This window comes from Cryptomeria japonica, unplaced genomic scaffold (assembly GCF_030272615.1).
Source record: "Cryptomeria japonica unplaced genomic scaffold, Sugi_1.0 HiC_scaffold_27, whole genome shotgun sequence".
Classification (NCBI taxonomy): domain Eukaryota; kingdom Viridiplantae; phylum Streptophyta; class Pinopsida; order Cupressales; family Cupressaceae; genus Cryptomeria; species Cryptomeria japonica.
In genome coordinates this window covers 592,139-605,210 of record NW_026728849.1, presented here as the reverse complement: position 1 = coordinate 605,210, position 13,072 = coordinate 592,139, and positions in this window count along the sequence as shown.

Genomic DNA, 13,072 nt, shown 5'->3' with positions numbered 1-13,072 from the left:
GGAAGGATAGTTTTGAGAATGGTGATATTCAGGGGACTCTTCTAGTAATATGTAGGTATAGATGATTGACCAGAGGCAGAGGCTAAGTTCGTCAACTATAACTACAACTGTTGCATGTTCTGCAAGATTGTATTCAAGATAGGATTAGAAGGCGGAGGAGGTGGAGATAGCCCAGATCCTGTACCATCTCCATTGAAACCTCCAAAAGGACCAATTCCACTAGTAGATGTATTTCTAGTGCTAACAGTAGATATCTAAGTTGTAGCAAAGGAAAAGGTTGAGCCACTAGACATACCTGTATAACCTAATGGAGTAGTAGAGGCGTTGACATCATGAATAGTGGGCCCAAGGTCGACCGTATGCACCGACAAACTAGGTATGTCAACACTCAGCTGGGAACCACAAACATCTAACTCACCATCCTAAGGAGAGGTGTCTAATAGGAGTACTTGACTCATCACAATCATGGACAACACCCTTAGTATCTCTACGCCTCTCTTATCGAAGATGAGAATATCCCTCAAGGTATTAAATACATTCCCCACTTAGGGGAGAACATTCTCTCAGTTAAGAAACCCTTCTAAGTGTCTTAGGTTCTCCTGTAAAGACAAAATTCAATCAAACTCGATAGTGACAATGGAGTCATGGTCAACAATGGGAGGAGAAGGTGGCAGAAAGTTCATTGGAGAATTGTTTTGGGAACTAGGAGCTGAAGAACCACCCATGAAAGGGATCTTAAGAGTACGAGAAGTGAGAAGCTCATTTGGATTAGAGAAAGAATCCTTGTGTTGGCATGATTGGAATAAGTGATGCAGATGAGTTGATCACTGCATCGGTAGAAGAATAATGATGACATGATTAGTTATTTGTGTTGTCATTGACGACAACCTATGTCAATTAATGTTTGTTGATGGTTACACATGAAATTTGATGTCTAACTTGTTGGATAAGTAATTTGGTCTACCGGATTTAGAATTTGTACATATGAGAAGGTTTACCGGTAGGAAAATTAGGACTTCAACTGGTAAAATAAAATATTTTGATGGAATCAATAAATCGGTAATAGTTGGAGACTTGTAGTTTAAGAGAGAAGGTTTTATGATATATTTGTGTATGTGACTGGAACCACATCCTATGTTGATTACCGCAAGGCATGTTTTGAATTTCTGATGGAGTTGTGCTAGGGTTTTAGGACCGGTGATGAATTCACTCAACTGGTAATGATTTTTTATAAAATGGTGATTGGTTGCGAATATACATGGATATAACATGACACAAACCACATGAATAATTTTAATTGTGTTTTGGCACAGAAGATACTAGAATTTTTTGGGAATGTACAAACTGCTTAGTGGAATGTTTGAAGGGTTGGACTTATGTACAAATCATTATTTTGTGATGGGTTATGAATAATCAACTGTTGATATTGCATTATAAATTATTATCATAATTTGCATATTGATCTGATATGATCTGTATTGTAAATTCAAGATGTAATTAGGTTTTATGGCCGACTTAGTTGTTATGGCTAATTAGGGTGACATAACTGATGTTTCATGTGTCAGTGGCATTAGCAGAATGAGTTAAGCCATTCGAGACTAGATAGAGATCTATCTGAGTGTTGTAGACTCTGAAGCATAATTGGATCTGATTTAGAAAGCTGAAACTGCAAAGTAACAGATCATTTTTCACTATTATTCCCTAACAGTTCTAACGACATAGATGCCTTAACTGAGTAGGTCCTGACAAGCCCTTCCCATATAAGTCCCCTAAGAGGGCAACTCAATAAAGAGTGATTAAATCCTCTAACTAGGTTGATCTTAATAGATCATTAAGCTCCTAGGTGGAGTGATAGGCAAATCCCTTAACTAGGTAACTCCTAACAGGGTCTGGTCATAACCAGGCATATTGTAAGATCCTAATCGGGCTAATCCAGGGACAATAAAACTAGGTTCTTCCTTATAACTGCTATGAAACACAAGACTACAAATAGGATCACTATGTTGAGAATTGGGGGATATGAATATAGGAAGGATGATGAAATTGGGAAGGAAGCCATGAATTTTTTCACTTCCCTTCTCTTAGTGGATAGTGGTCTTGATGGTCATTCTCAGAAGGCCCTCTTACAAAAAAATCCTTCTATCATTAATGAGGTTTAGAATAAGGCATTGGTGGCCATCCCTTCTGAGGAGGAAGTTAAAAAAGGGATACTTTCTTTTTATGGCTATAAAGCCCCTGGACCAAATGGCTCTCAGCTATTCTTCTTTCAAAACTTTTGGGACATCCTCAAAAGTGTTGTGGTTAAAGGTATGCAAGAGTTTTTTGGGGCTAGGATTATCCTAAAGAAACTCAGTGCTACTTTTGTGGTCCTGATCTCCAAATACCCTAGGGTTGATTCTATGGATAAGCTTCATCCAATAAGCCTATGAAATTATTTATATAAAATCATCTCTAAGGTGGTGACTGGTAGACTGCTAATAATCCTTCCTTTTATTATTTCACCCCAATAGAGTGTATTTGTTCCCGACAAATAAATCCTTGACTCTATCATTTTTATTCTTGATAACATACACTTGCTAGTGGATTTCAAGAAACACTTGGCTTTCTAGTGAAGTTGGACCTATCAAAATCTTATGACCATGTTACCTGGAGCTTCTTGGGTAAGGTTCTTGGTGCCTTTGGCTTTTGTGCTAGGTTCATTTGGTTGATTTATCAACTTATCTCGACCCCTTCTTTCTCTGTTATTGTGAACGGTGTGCCTTCCTCCTTCAAAACTTCAAGAGGCATCACGCAGGGGTCTCCCATATCCGCTATTCTCTTCATTATTCTGGATGAATGTCTCTATAGATTTATTAGTAAATATGTTTCTCAGGGGCTTCTTTGTGGACTCTCCCCCTCTTCTATTTTCAGAGCCTATACCCACTAGCAATTTTTTGATGATACCATCTTAATGGGCACTTCTTCAATCAAAGAAGCATCCAATTTGAAGAACCTCTTCAATAGTTATAGTTTTGCCTTAGGTTAAACAATCAATTTGAAGAATCTCTCTCTCTCTCTCTCTCTCTCTCTCTCTCTCTCTCTCTCTCTCTCTCTCTCTCTCTCTCTCTCTCTCTCTCTCTCTCTCTCTCTCTCTCTCTTCCCCCTCCTCTCTCTCTCTCTCTCTCTCTCTCTCTCTCTCTCTCTCTCTCTCTTTCTCCCTCTCTCTTTCCCTCTCTCCCTCCCTCTACCTCTCTCCCTCTCTCTACCTTCCCTCCCTCCCCCCTCTCTCTCTCTCCCTCTCTGTGTCTCCCTCTTTCCCTCTCTCTCTTCCTCTCCCTCCCCCACTCCTTCTTCTCTCCCTATCTCCCTCCTTCCCTCTCCCTCTCTCACTTTCACCCCCCTCCTCTCTCCCTCCCCCCTACTCTCCCCCCCTCTCCCTCTCTCCCTCTCTCTCTCTCTCTCTCTCTCCCTCCATTCCTTTTCATTCAAATTTTTTCTACTACTAATAGCACGTAAAGGGTGCTAAACCTATTAGTTCACTGCCCTGCCATAACTTTTTTAAGGCGTAGAAGCACATACGCACTACTTATTACTTGTAAGCATGCACGGGGTACTTAGCCTATTATTCGTTACCCAACCATTACATTTTTTGGGCTTAGGAGCGTGTACGCACTACTTATTAGTACAAAATGGGAAAAAAAAACATCGTTGGGCTTGGCAACATTTTATGGACTAACAATGTGCATGCGATAAATAGACATAGTTTTAGTTGCCCAAGAGCCTCAATGGCCTCAAAAGAAGTTTTGAAGGTCGTTGAAGGCACCACTAGAACTGTTTCTGCAGTTCTATCACTGTTTTATACATAGAAGTAAGTGAATTTTTTGTTTTTGCATGATTTCAAATAATTGAATTGTTGTTCTTTCTAGTTTTGTCATTAGTATTGTGATTGTTTAATAGTTTGATTCCAAAAAATAGTGATAAGATGCATATTTATGGTTATTTGTTTGTTTATGAACTTTTTTTAATATATAAATGTAATATGATTCTATTTAGGACAACCAATATCAGCCATGGGAAAGAACAAGCGAGGAATGATGGAACAATGAGAGGTTGAAAAGGAAAGACAAAGGCAACGTATGAAGAAATTACGTGACCTAAGAACAATGGGAGAAGAAGGCATGTCATCCTCAACATCTCAATTCGATTTATCAAACAAACATAATGCACCTAATGCAATTGAGGAAGAGACATTTGATTTACCATATGAGCATAATGCAATTGAAGAAGATACCGCATTGAATAATCAATTAAATGATGAACATACACCATCTCTATTTGATGAATTGAATGTACATAATGCACCAATGTTAACACCTCCTAGAATCATTCGTAGGAAACAAAAGTATCTAATTGACATTGATAAGAATATATTGAAGCCAATACCCAATAAAATGAATGAACGAACTTGTAGGAGAATGGTTAAAAGAATATGGAAAAAGTATTTTGAAAACTTAAATCAAACCGCAAGATGTCAATTAATTGTTCAAAGGATTAAAATTTGAATTTTAGAGAGACAATGAAAATTGTAGGCCTAATATCATCTAAAAGTAACAATTAAAGAACTATTGTGAGAAGTCTTTTTGATGCATATCAAGCTATTGGTTCAAAATCATGTACTAAAGATTCTAATGCTACTTGACGTGTCATTACATCAACCATAATGAGCAAGAAAATAAAAAAAAGATCATTTGATAAGAAAAACAAGTAATTCATTAAACGTTAGTAGAACAACATTAAGTAAAGCATTATAGAGGCAAGAAAAAATAGAGGAACCTAAAAATAATTCTCTTTGGTGATTCTCGGGTTGACTACCATGCAAAGACAAGGTTGTTGTTGATGCACTAAGAATATTAATTGAGAATTTTTGGCATGAAAAGACAAGGGTTTTGCCCGACCAAAGATATGTTGTTAGAAGGTGAATTGGGTCTACAAATCGTGAGCCACATGCCAAACACTATTTGGATATGACTCAAACTAAATTTTATGAAAGATTCCTTCAAAAGTTTCCTCAAATAAGAATTTCTCAAAGATTTTTTAAATCGTAAAACCTTTTTATATTAAGATTAATCATGTATGCACCACGTGTTGTTGTTCTACTTTGCACACTAACGATGTTTTGCAAGAATGCAATATACAAACATTTCCTAAGTCGGTAAGAGAATTTATATCAAGTGTGCTATGTAATAGACATGATGGTTGCATTTATTATAAGATGCCTTGTTTGGAAGGTTATTATGCTATATGTGGTGGTTTGCAATGTTTACCAAGATGCGTACATTTGGAGAGAACACATGAAAATGGTACGAAACTAGTTTCTTTCATAAAATACAAGACAGTCACATATGGAGTTAAAGATGGACAAGATTTCAATAGATGTGAGCTAGTGAAAAATGATATATGTGTAGCTGAATTTATTAAAATGTTTCAAGAGAAACTAGTTTATGAGTACAAAATGCATACACATATAGCTTGATGGTTAGATGAGAAATTCAAGTTGTGTAAGGACACATTTCCTCTTGAAACCATTGTCTCCATCATTGATTTTTCTGAAAATTATACACTACAACCTCAAAATGAAGTGCAATCTATGTATTATCACTCTACACAAGTTTCTATTTGTGTACACATAACATTCATGCATGTAGATGATAGCACAGAGGAGGATAGAAAGGTTGTAAGAGAGTATCACTTCTACATAAGTGATGATCGTACTCATTCATCGGAGTTTGTACAAAGATTCTTTAAAGTTTTCTATGATAGTTTAAGGGAAAGGAATATATGATACAACTGACACTTAATATGGTCAAATAATTGCACTGCACAATTAAAGAATGCAAGGATGTTTTATTGGTTGACAAGGATGTATACGACAAGTGGTGTACAACATTTTTGGAATTTTACTAAGGTTGGACATGGTAAGGGAGAGCACGATGGTGCAGGAGAATGTGTGAAAAGAGCCCTAGCTAGAGAAGAATTGAAGTACAAAGGTGGTGCTGAGTTGACAGATGCAGAAATAATTGTGCGACAGTGTAAGTCTATGATGGTTCCATGTAATCCAGGTATGTCAATAGTTCGTAGATATTTTTGGTTGACCACTGAATCTAACATTGACAACTATCTAGATTGTTGTACAGTTGCAGGATCGAGCAACATGCACTCATTTATGAGTTCAAATTCAAGTTCACTGGTAATTTATATGACACAGATGGTATGTTTATGGTCTTCATGCATGTATTGTTTGTGGGAAGAATGTGAATCACAAGAGTGGGTTGACAAATGGTCTTGTATACCGTTGATTCCCATTGATTCATATCAAATTCCCAAAGCACTATAATCGAGGCAGATGGAGACATTAGTGGATTTTGACCATGTATCGAACCTAGTGGATTCAGGTGATTTTTTGAGTTAATTTTTTTGCAAGTATTCTTTTTAGTTCATTTTGTTGTACATCATACTTTATTTCTGGTATTAATTAACACTTTATAAAATGGAGGTCATGTGTATACAGTTGTTGCAGAAGAGAGCAATGAAGAAGGAACAAATTACTGTTGTCGTTGTGTTGAGCCAAAAATAAAATTGACAACCACAATCATTGATGGAGAGGGTATTGACTACCCAATAGGGTTTGTTGTCATGACAGGAACATGGCTTAGGAGATACCCTATCAATAACTATGATGTTTGGTTGTTCCAGGACTTTGAAACTCACAGACATATTCTTCATTTCTCTAACCTTGTTGTTGCAACAAATATTCATTTGATGAACTATCGTGGTAGACCTTATAACAAGATTTTATTGAAAGTTCGTGAATCTTACCATGCAGCAATACTTGACACAATACGGGTTAGAGCCGATCCTGAAGGCTCACTTGATTGATTATACAGTTTAGAGTAGAATGATTTTGAGAATTTTGTATAAATCGTTGATGAATTGTTCTATATTCATTTTTTGTACATATAGATACCCATGAGCTGATTTTTACATGTTAAGGGGCATAATTTTGTATATTTAAATGGCAATGAGCTGATTTGTACATATGTAAATGCCAAATTTTGTATATTAAAATGGCGATGAGTTGAATCACACATATTGTAATGCCTAATTTTTTATAAAAGCCCATGAGATGATTTGTAAGACATTTTTTTGTATAATCAAATAGCCAAGAGTTGTTTTGACCATATTCAGAGGCAAATTTTTGAATAATATGTGACAATGCTTTGTGACTATGTTTTGAGTATATCTGATGTGATAAGGTCAATCATGAGCATTCTTGATTCTTGTATAATAATGGAGAATTATTTGAGTCATTATCGTGTCATAGGGTTCATAAATTGAGACTAGATACAGTTTAGAGTAGGTTATGACTCTCGATGTTCTGACACTTTGGGATGCATGATAGGGGTATGCCTAGCGTAAAACTACCCACCTTGACATGCTCACGACATCAGTTTATGCACAGGACAAGCCGAATCAATTCTAGCCAATCCTACAACTGACGGTTTTTGTAGCAGGCAAAAAAATGCTACCAATCGAAAATGGCTCTGATTCATCAAAAACCGAGATAGGTCATTGTAGAGGAGCCTTAAGAAATTCGATAGTTTCAAATGGATTGACAATTTGTGTGTTGGATTGGAAGAAACAGTCTGTCAAATTTTGACATTATTTTAGAATCGAGGCACTTAAGAGATCGCGCGGTAGGGTATAACTCTCAACATTCCGACACTTTGGGATGCATAGAAGGGGCATGCCTAGCGTAAAATTGCCAACCTACATTTTCTCATGACATCAATTTGTGCACACAATGAGCTAAATCAATTCTATCCAATCCTGCAACTTTGTATTGCATGCAACTGGCAGTTTTTGCAGTAGGTGGAAAAATGCTACCAATTGAAAATGACTCTATATGGTCAAAAACCAAGATAGGTCATTGTAGAGGATCCTCATGCAACCCCACAGGTTCAAATGGATTGACCATATGTGTCCTAGATTGGAAGAAACAGTCCGTCAAATTTTTATAATTTTTTGGACTTAGGGCACTTGAGAGATCACGCAAGTAGGGTAGGACTCTCAACGTTACGTTGCTTTGGGATGCATGAAAAGAGAATTCCTAGCATAAACCTTCCCACATGGATGTTCTCGTGACATTGGTTTGTGAACATGATGAGCTGAATCAATTCTAGCCAATCCTGCAACTTTGCTTTGCATGCAACTGATGGCTTTTGCAGCAAGCGAAAAAATGATACCAATTGAAAATGGCTCTAAGTCATCAAAAAATGAGATAGGCCATTGTAGAGGAGCCTCATGCAACCCCACAGGTTCAAACAGATTGACCATATGTGCTCTATATTTGAAGAAATAGTTTGTCAAATTTTGACAATTTTTTGGACTAAGGGCACTTGAGAGATCGCACCAGTATGGTATGACTCTCGATGTTCTAGTGCTTTGGGATGAATGAAAGGGGCATCCCTAGAGTAAATGTGCCCACTTGGATGTGCTTATGACATCGGATTGTGCACTCGATGAACCGAATCAATTTTAGCCAATCCTTCAACTTTGCATTCCATGCAACTGACAGTTTTTGCAGCAGGCGAAAAAATACTACCAATTGAAAATGGCTCCGACTCGTCAAAAACTGAGATAGGCCATTGTAGAGGAGCCTCACACAACCCCATAGGTTCAAATAGATTGATGATATATTTTCTGGATTTGAAGAAACAATTCGTCAAATTTTGACAATTTTTTTGACTCAGGGCACTTGAGAGATTGCACCGGTATGGTATGACTCTCGACGTTCTGATACTTTGGGATGCATGACAGGGGCATGCCTAGCATAAATTTTCCCACCCATACACCCTCACAACATTGATTTGTGCACACGACGAACACAATTTGACCAATGCGAGCGTGAAGTTGCTCTCGCACCAAACACATTGTTGTTTATATTCATATTGTTGATTACATATGCAAATATTCATTTAAATTTATAAAAGTGCAGCCACCAAATAAAGTGAATACACAATAATGAATTGAATACAAGGAGTTTTGTAGGGTTAATTCAACATTTTAGAAATTTAATCAAATCATATTCCACGATTGCCATGTTTTATATCATATATTTTTGTTGTTTATATTCATATTGTTGATCAAATAGGCAAATGATCAATTAAATTTATAAAAGGACAACCACAAAATACAACGAATACAAAATAATGAACTCAGTTCACATTTATTTGATCGAATATTGACATTTATATATATCAAAAAAAGGCATGTCTGACAAGTCTATACATGTACTACAAAAATGTGGCATATGCCATGTCCAAATGGATATACAATAAAAATGTAGAATATATCTACATGTATTGGTCATTCTATGACTAAAACTAACACTATATTATCTTAAACTTGTGGTGGATCATCAAAATCAATCCTCTTTGATGTAGTACGCGGCTCTATAGATGGCTTCAAAACCACAATTCAAAAGCCAAGTTAGAATTATTTTGTAGAAAATAGTTCACAATTAATAGCATAACTATGCATTTAACTATAATTCTTTTGTAATTGAAATGTAGATTACCTCATCAGCTGATCTAGGAGCTAATGTCTTCGCTCTCCTCTCCTTGTCACTCTTAGGATTTTTATTGAAGACATACTTAAATGGATCCACGCTATGGTCGTACCGCGAAAGGGTCTATTGTAGATTAAATGTACAATTAATACAATGTACTAACATAAATATATCAAAAATACTTAAAAGCTATAATATAGAGAACAATCACGTACCCGTGCTTGAAATGATTCTCCAATGGACTGATGATGGCTCACCATCGATGGAGAAACTGTCACTATTACCTATAAAAAAAATGTTCAAAGATTAAGTACAACCAATATAATGATAAGTATTGTAGGTTAAAAACAATTAATGTAATATATCAAACAAAAGTGTACCGGATCCTGAGATGCTTCTCCTGTGCACAGAGGAGTGTTTGCCATTGATGAAATAGCTATGGATATTTCTTGTATGAAAAATTAATAAGATTATAATATATCACAAGTTCACATGCACGCGTGCATATAATCATGAAATGAAGAAAATAAAGTAGAGATACATACCTCCGCCCTCTCTTGATCCATGGGCAATTCAGGTGCATTAAACAAATCCACATAGCTCAATGGTCGTTGTACATGTAAAATAGACAAAAAACACTAATCAATCTACAAACCCCAACTAATACTTGATTTCAACTTTTTCAAACAATTGTACAACTAAAAATGTGTTCAATTACCTTCTTCTGACGTTTTTGCTTCTTCGAGGAATTATTTTTCTTAGGATGAGCCCTAGACGCGGAGGGGGTACCCTAAAAAAAGAAAATTAACATGAGATATTAGTACAGATAATATATTAAACATAATTTTAAAAATCTAAAATGAAATAACTTCCATATTCCATCAAAATAATACATAAAAAAGGTTGTACAAAATATGATACCATATAGCCAATACCTACAAACCTACAAACCAAAAATTGGACCAAGTCTTAAAGATAGTTAGTATATCTTGTTTTTTTTTGGAATTCAATGTGTACTATTCTATTTTAACATGTTACAAACTTTATAGCTCAAGCATTGAAGTTAAAGTTGTAGTAACTAGGGTAGGAGTATGGGATACCGCTGCTGCATCCTGAAATGCATATTATTCGTTTCAATTTAAATCGATGTATAAATAAATATTCATTTATGTAATTATAAATTTAAAGTAACTGATAAATAAAATGCTATGAATTCAAATCAACACACCTGTGTCTGTCGCTGATGGGAAAACACCATGTCCATCAACTCATCTATCAGCACAAAATCGTCAGTCGTGCGGGCCTGACATCTACTCCTGCAAATTGTGCACGAATGAGATGTGGATCCATCTAGACTAGATGCATCATCTATCCCCGAGCATATCCCCGAGCAACTGACACATATATGTTGGATGGGCTCTCTATCGCCACTTGGAGAAACTAATTGCTCATCATCCAATACAATACGGTGTGCTAACGATGTCCCATGCTAGATGATGGCACCAGTCAATGTTGTGGCTTCCTAAAGAGTCTATAGCTCCATCGACTCTTTCAGCTCTATTGGTACAGCCTGATGCACCTTGGGTTTGGGTGATAGGGGGCGACGAATCTTCATGGGTAATCACCTATGGGCTCCAGGTCTATCTTAGGTAGAGCCACCACCTCTACCATGGAAATCTCTCATGTCAAAATAGTTTGGGTGCACATTGAGCACAAACTCACAATATACTTTTCTCAAAAAATACAATGGCACCTCATAATTATTACAAGGTGGATCATCAAAGACCATCCACCACCTCTGCCAAAAAAGATTCTTCATTTGCACATTGGTATACCAATGTATGGGAAACCTCTTTGCATTAAGAGGTAATGACTGACCAGTTTTGGGATCAACGAAAAGGGCACATATTTCTTGTTTACTAGTATTTTTGTTTTTAACTCCCTCATATGATAGCCCATCAACATAGAATTGTCGACACCTATCCCTAAAGTTTCCCCATTTGGTAATTTGTGTGGAGACAACTATGGCACCACTAGCTAATGTTTCTAAGCTAGTGGCTAGGGATTGATTATGCTCAAATTCGGATGTTTTCAATTTATTAATCAGTCTATTGATTTTAGATGTATTTTTTCATAACTGATTAATTAATTGCTCCGGTGTTTCAAGTGTGTGGTCAAAAGGAGGAATTGGGGGTGTATCTTGTGGGTTTTCGGGAGGTGCATTTGGTTGTTCTTCTTGTGGAATAGAAGAATCTGGTTTTGAAACAAAAAATGAAAAAACCTAATCAAAATTAATAAAATTAAATTCAAAATGTAAAACAAATTTAACAAACGGGAATGAAAGACAAAAATTAACGCGATCAAATTATTTATTATTATCATGTCCCTTTTGTAAAAAAATGTTGTAGTTGGTTGCAAGTAAAAATGGATTTTTTTTCTCCTCTCTAAAAAACTTTGCTTGAAGTTTTTACCTCTTGGCCAAGTTTATTGCAAAATTCATTTTTCTTAGGCATTTTACTCGTTAGCCTCTATATAGCTAGGAAACTTGTGGTAGGAAAGAAATAAAAGGATATTCTAGATAGAACTCCAATCAGCTGAGGAGATAGTTGTCATCATAGAGAGGTCAATTTTAGAAGGCATAATGTCAAGTGATTTCAAAATAGAATCAAAAAATCTTTTTTCATCATGCGATTGAAAAATCTTATCCCCTTGGAATAATCTCTATCCACCTAATCTAGCTACATGGAAATCTAAAGTTAGTCGTTGGTAAATAGAACTTCTATCTATTGGATTCCTCGTCCTCATAACATAATCAAGATCAATTTTAATGATGGCACAAAATAAAATCTAGGAACTTCAGTGGAAGAGTGTGTCCTAAAGAATTAATCATGGTAGGTAATCAAATCTCTTGCTATTAGATTGTTAAATAGCGCAAATAATTTGGCTATGGCTTAAGCATTGCTAAGTTGTCTAAAAATGACTAAATACTTAGACAAGAAGAATATTTGGCTAGAGGGTGATTCCATGAACATGAAATTCTAAAAAAAAATCCATTCTCCAAGTTTCTCTCTCCTCATATTCTCTCATTCCATGAACATGATTAATTCTTACAAAAAGCTCCATTCTCCAAGTTGCTCTCTGCTTCATATTCCAAATCAGACATTCTCTTTATTTGAGTTTTTTCAAACTAATGGAGAGTAGGGGCTTGAAACACAAAATAACTCATATCAAACAAACTTTATAAATGTGGGACCTAAACTTCATGAATTTCACTCACAAACTAAATATTTCCCTAGTAGCCCTCCGATAGAGGTTTTGTGAGCATAACATCCTATACAGACAATATTTACAAAATATGATAACATGTATGGATACCCATTTGTAATTTTAACAACATATCATGAAACAAGGTGGGGTCATTGTTGAACAAATGAAAAAATCAATTTACTCGTAAACTGAAACTAG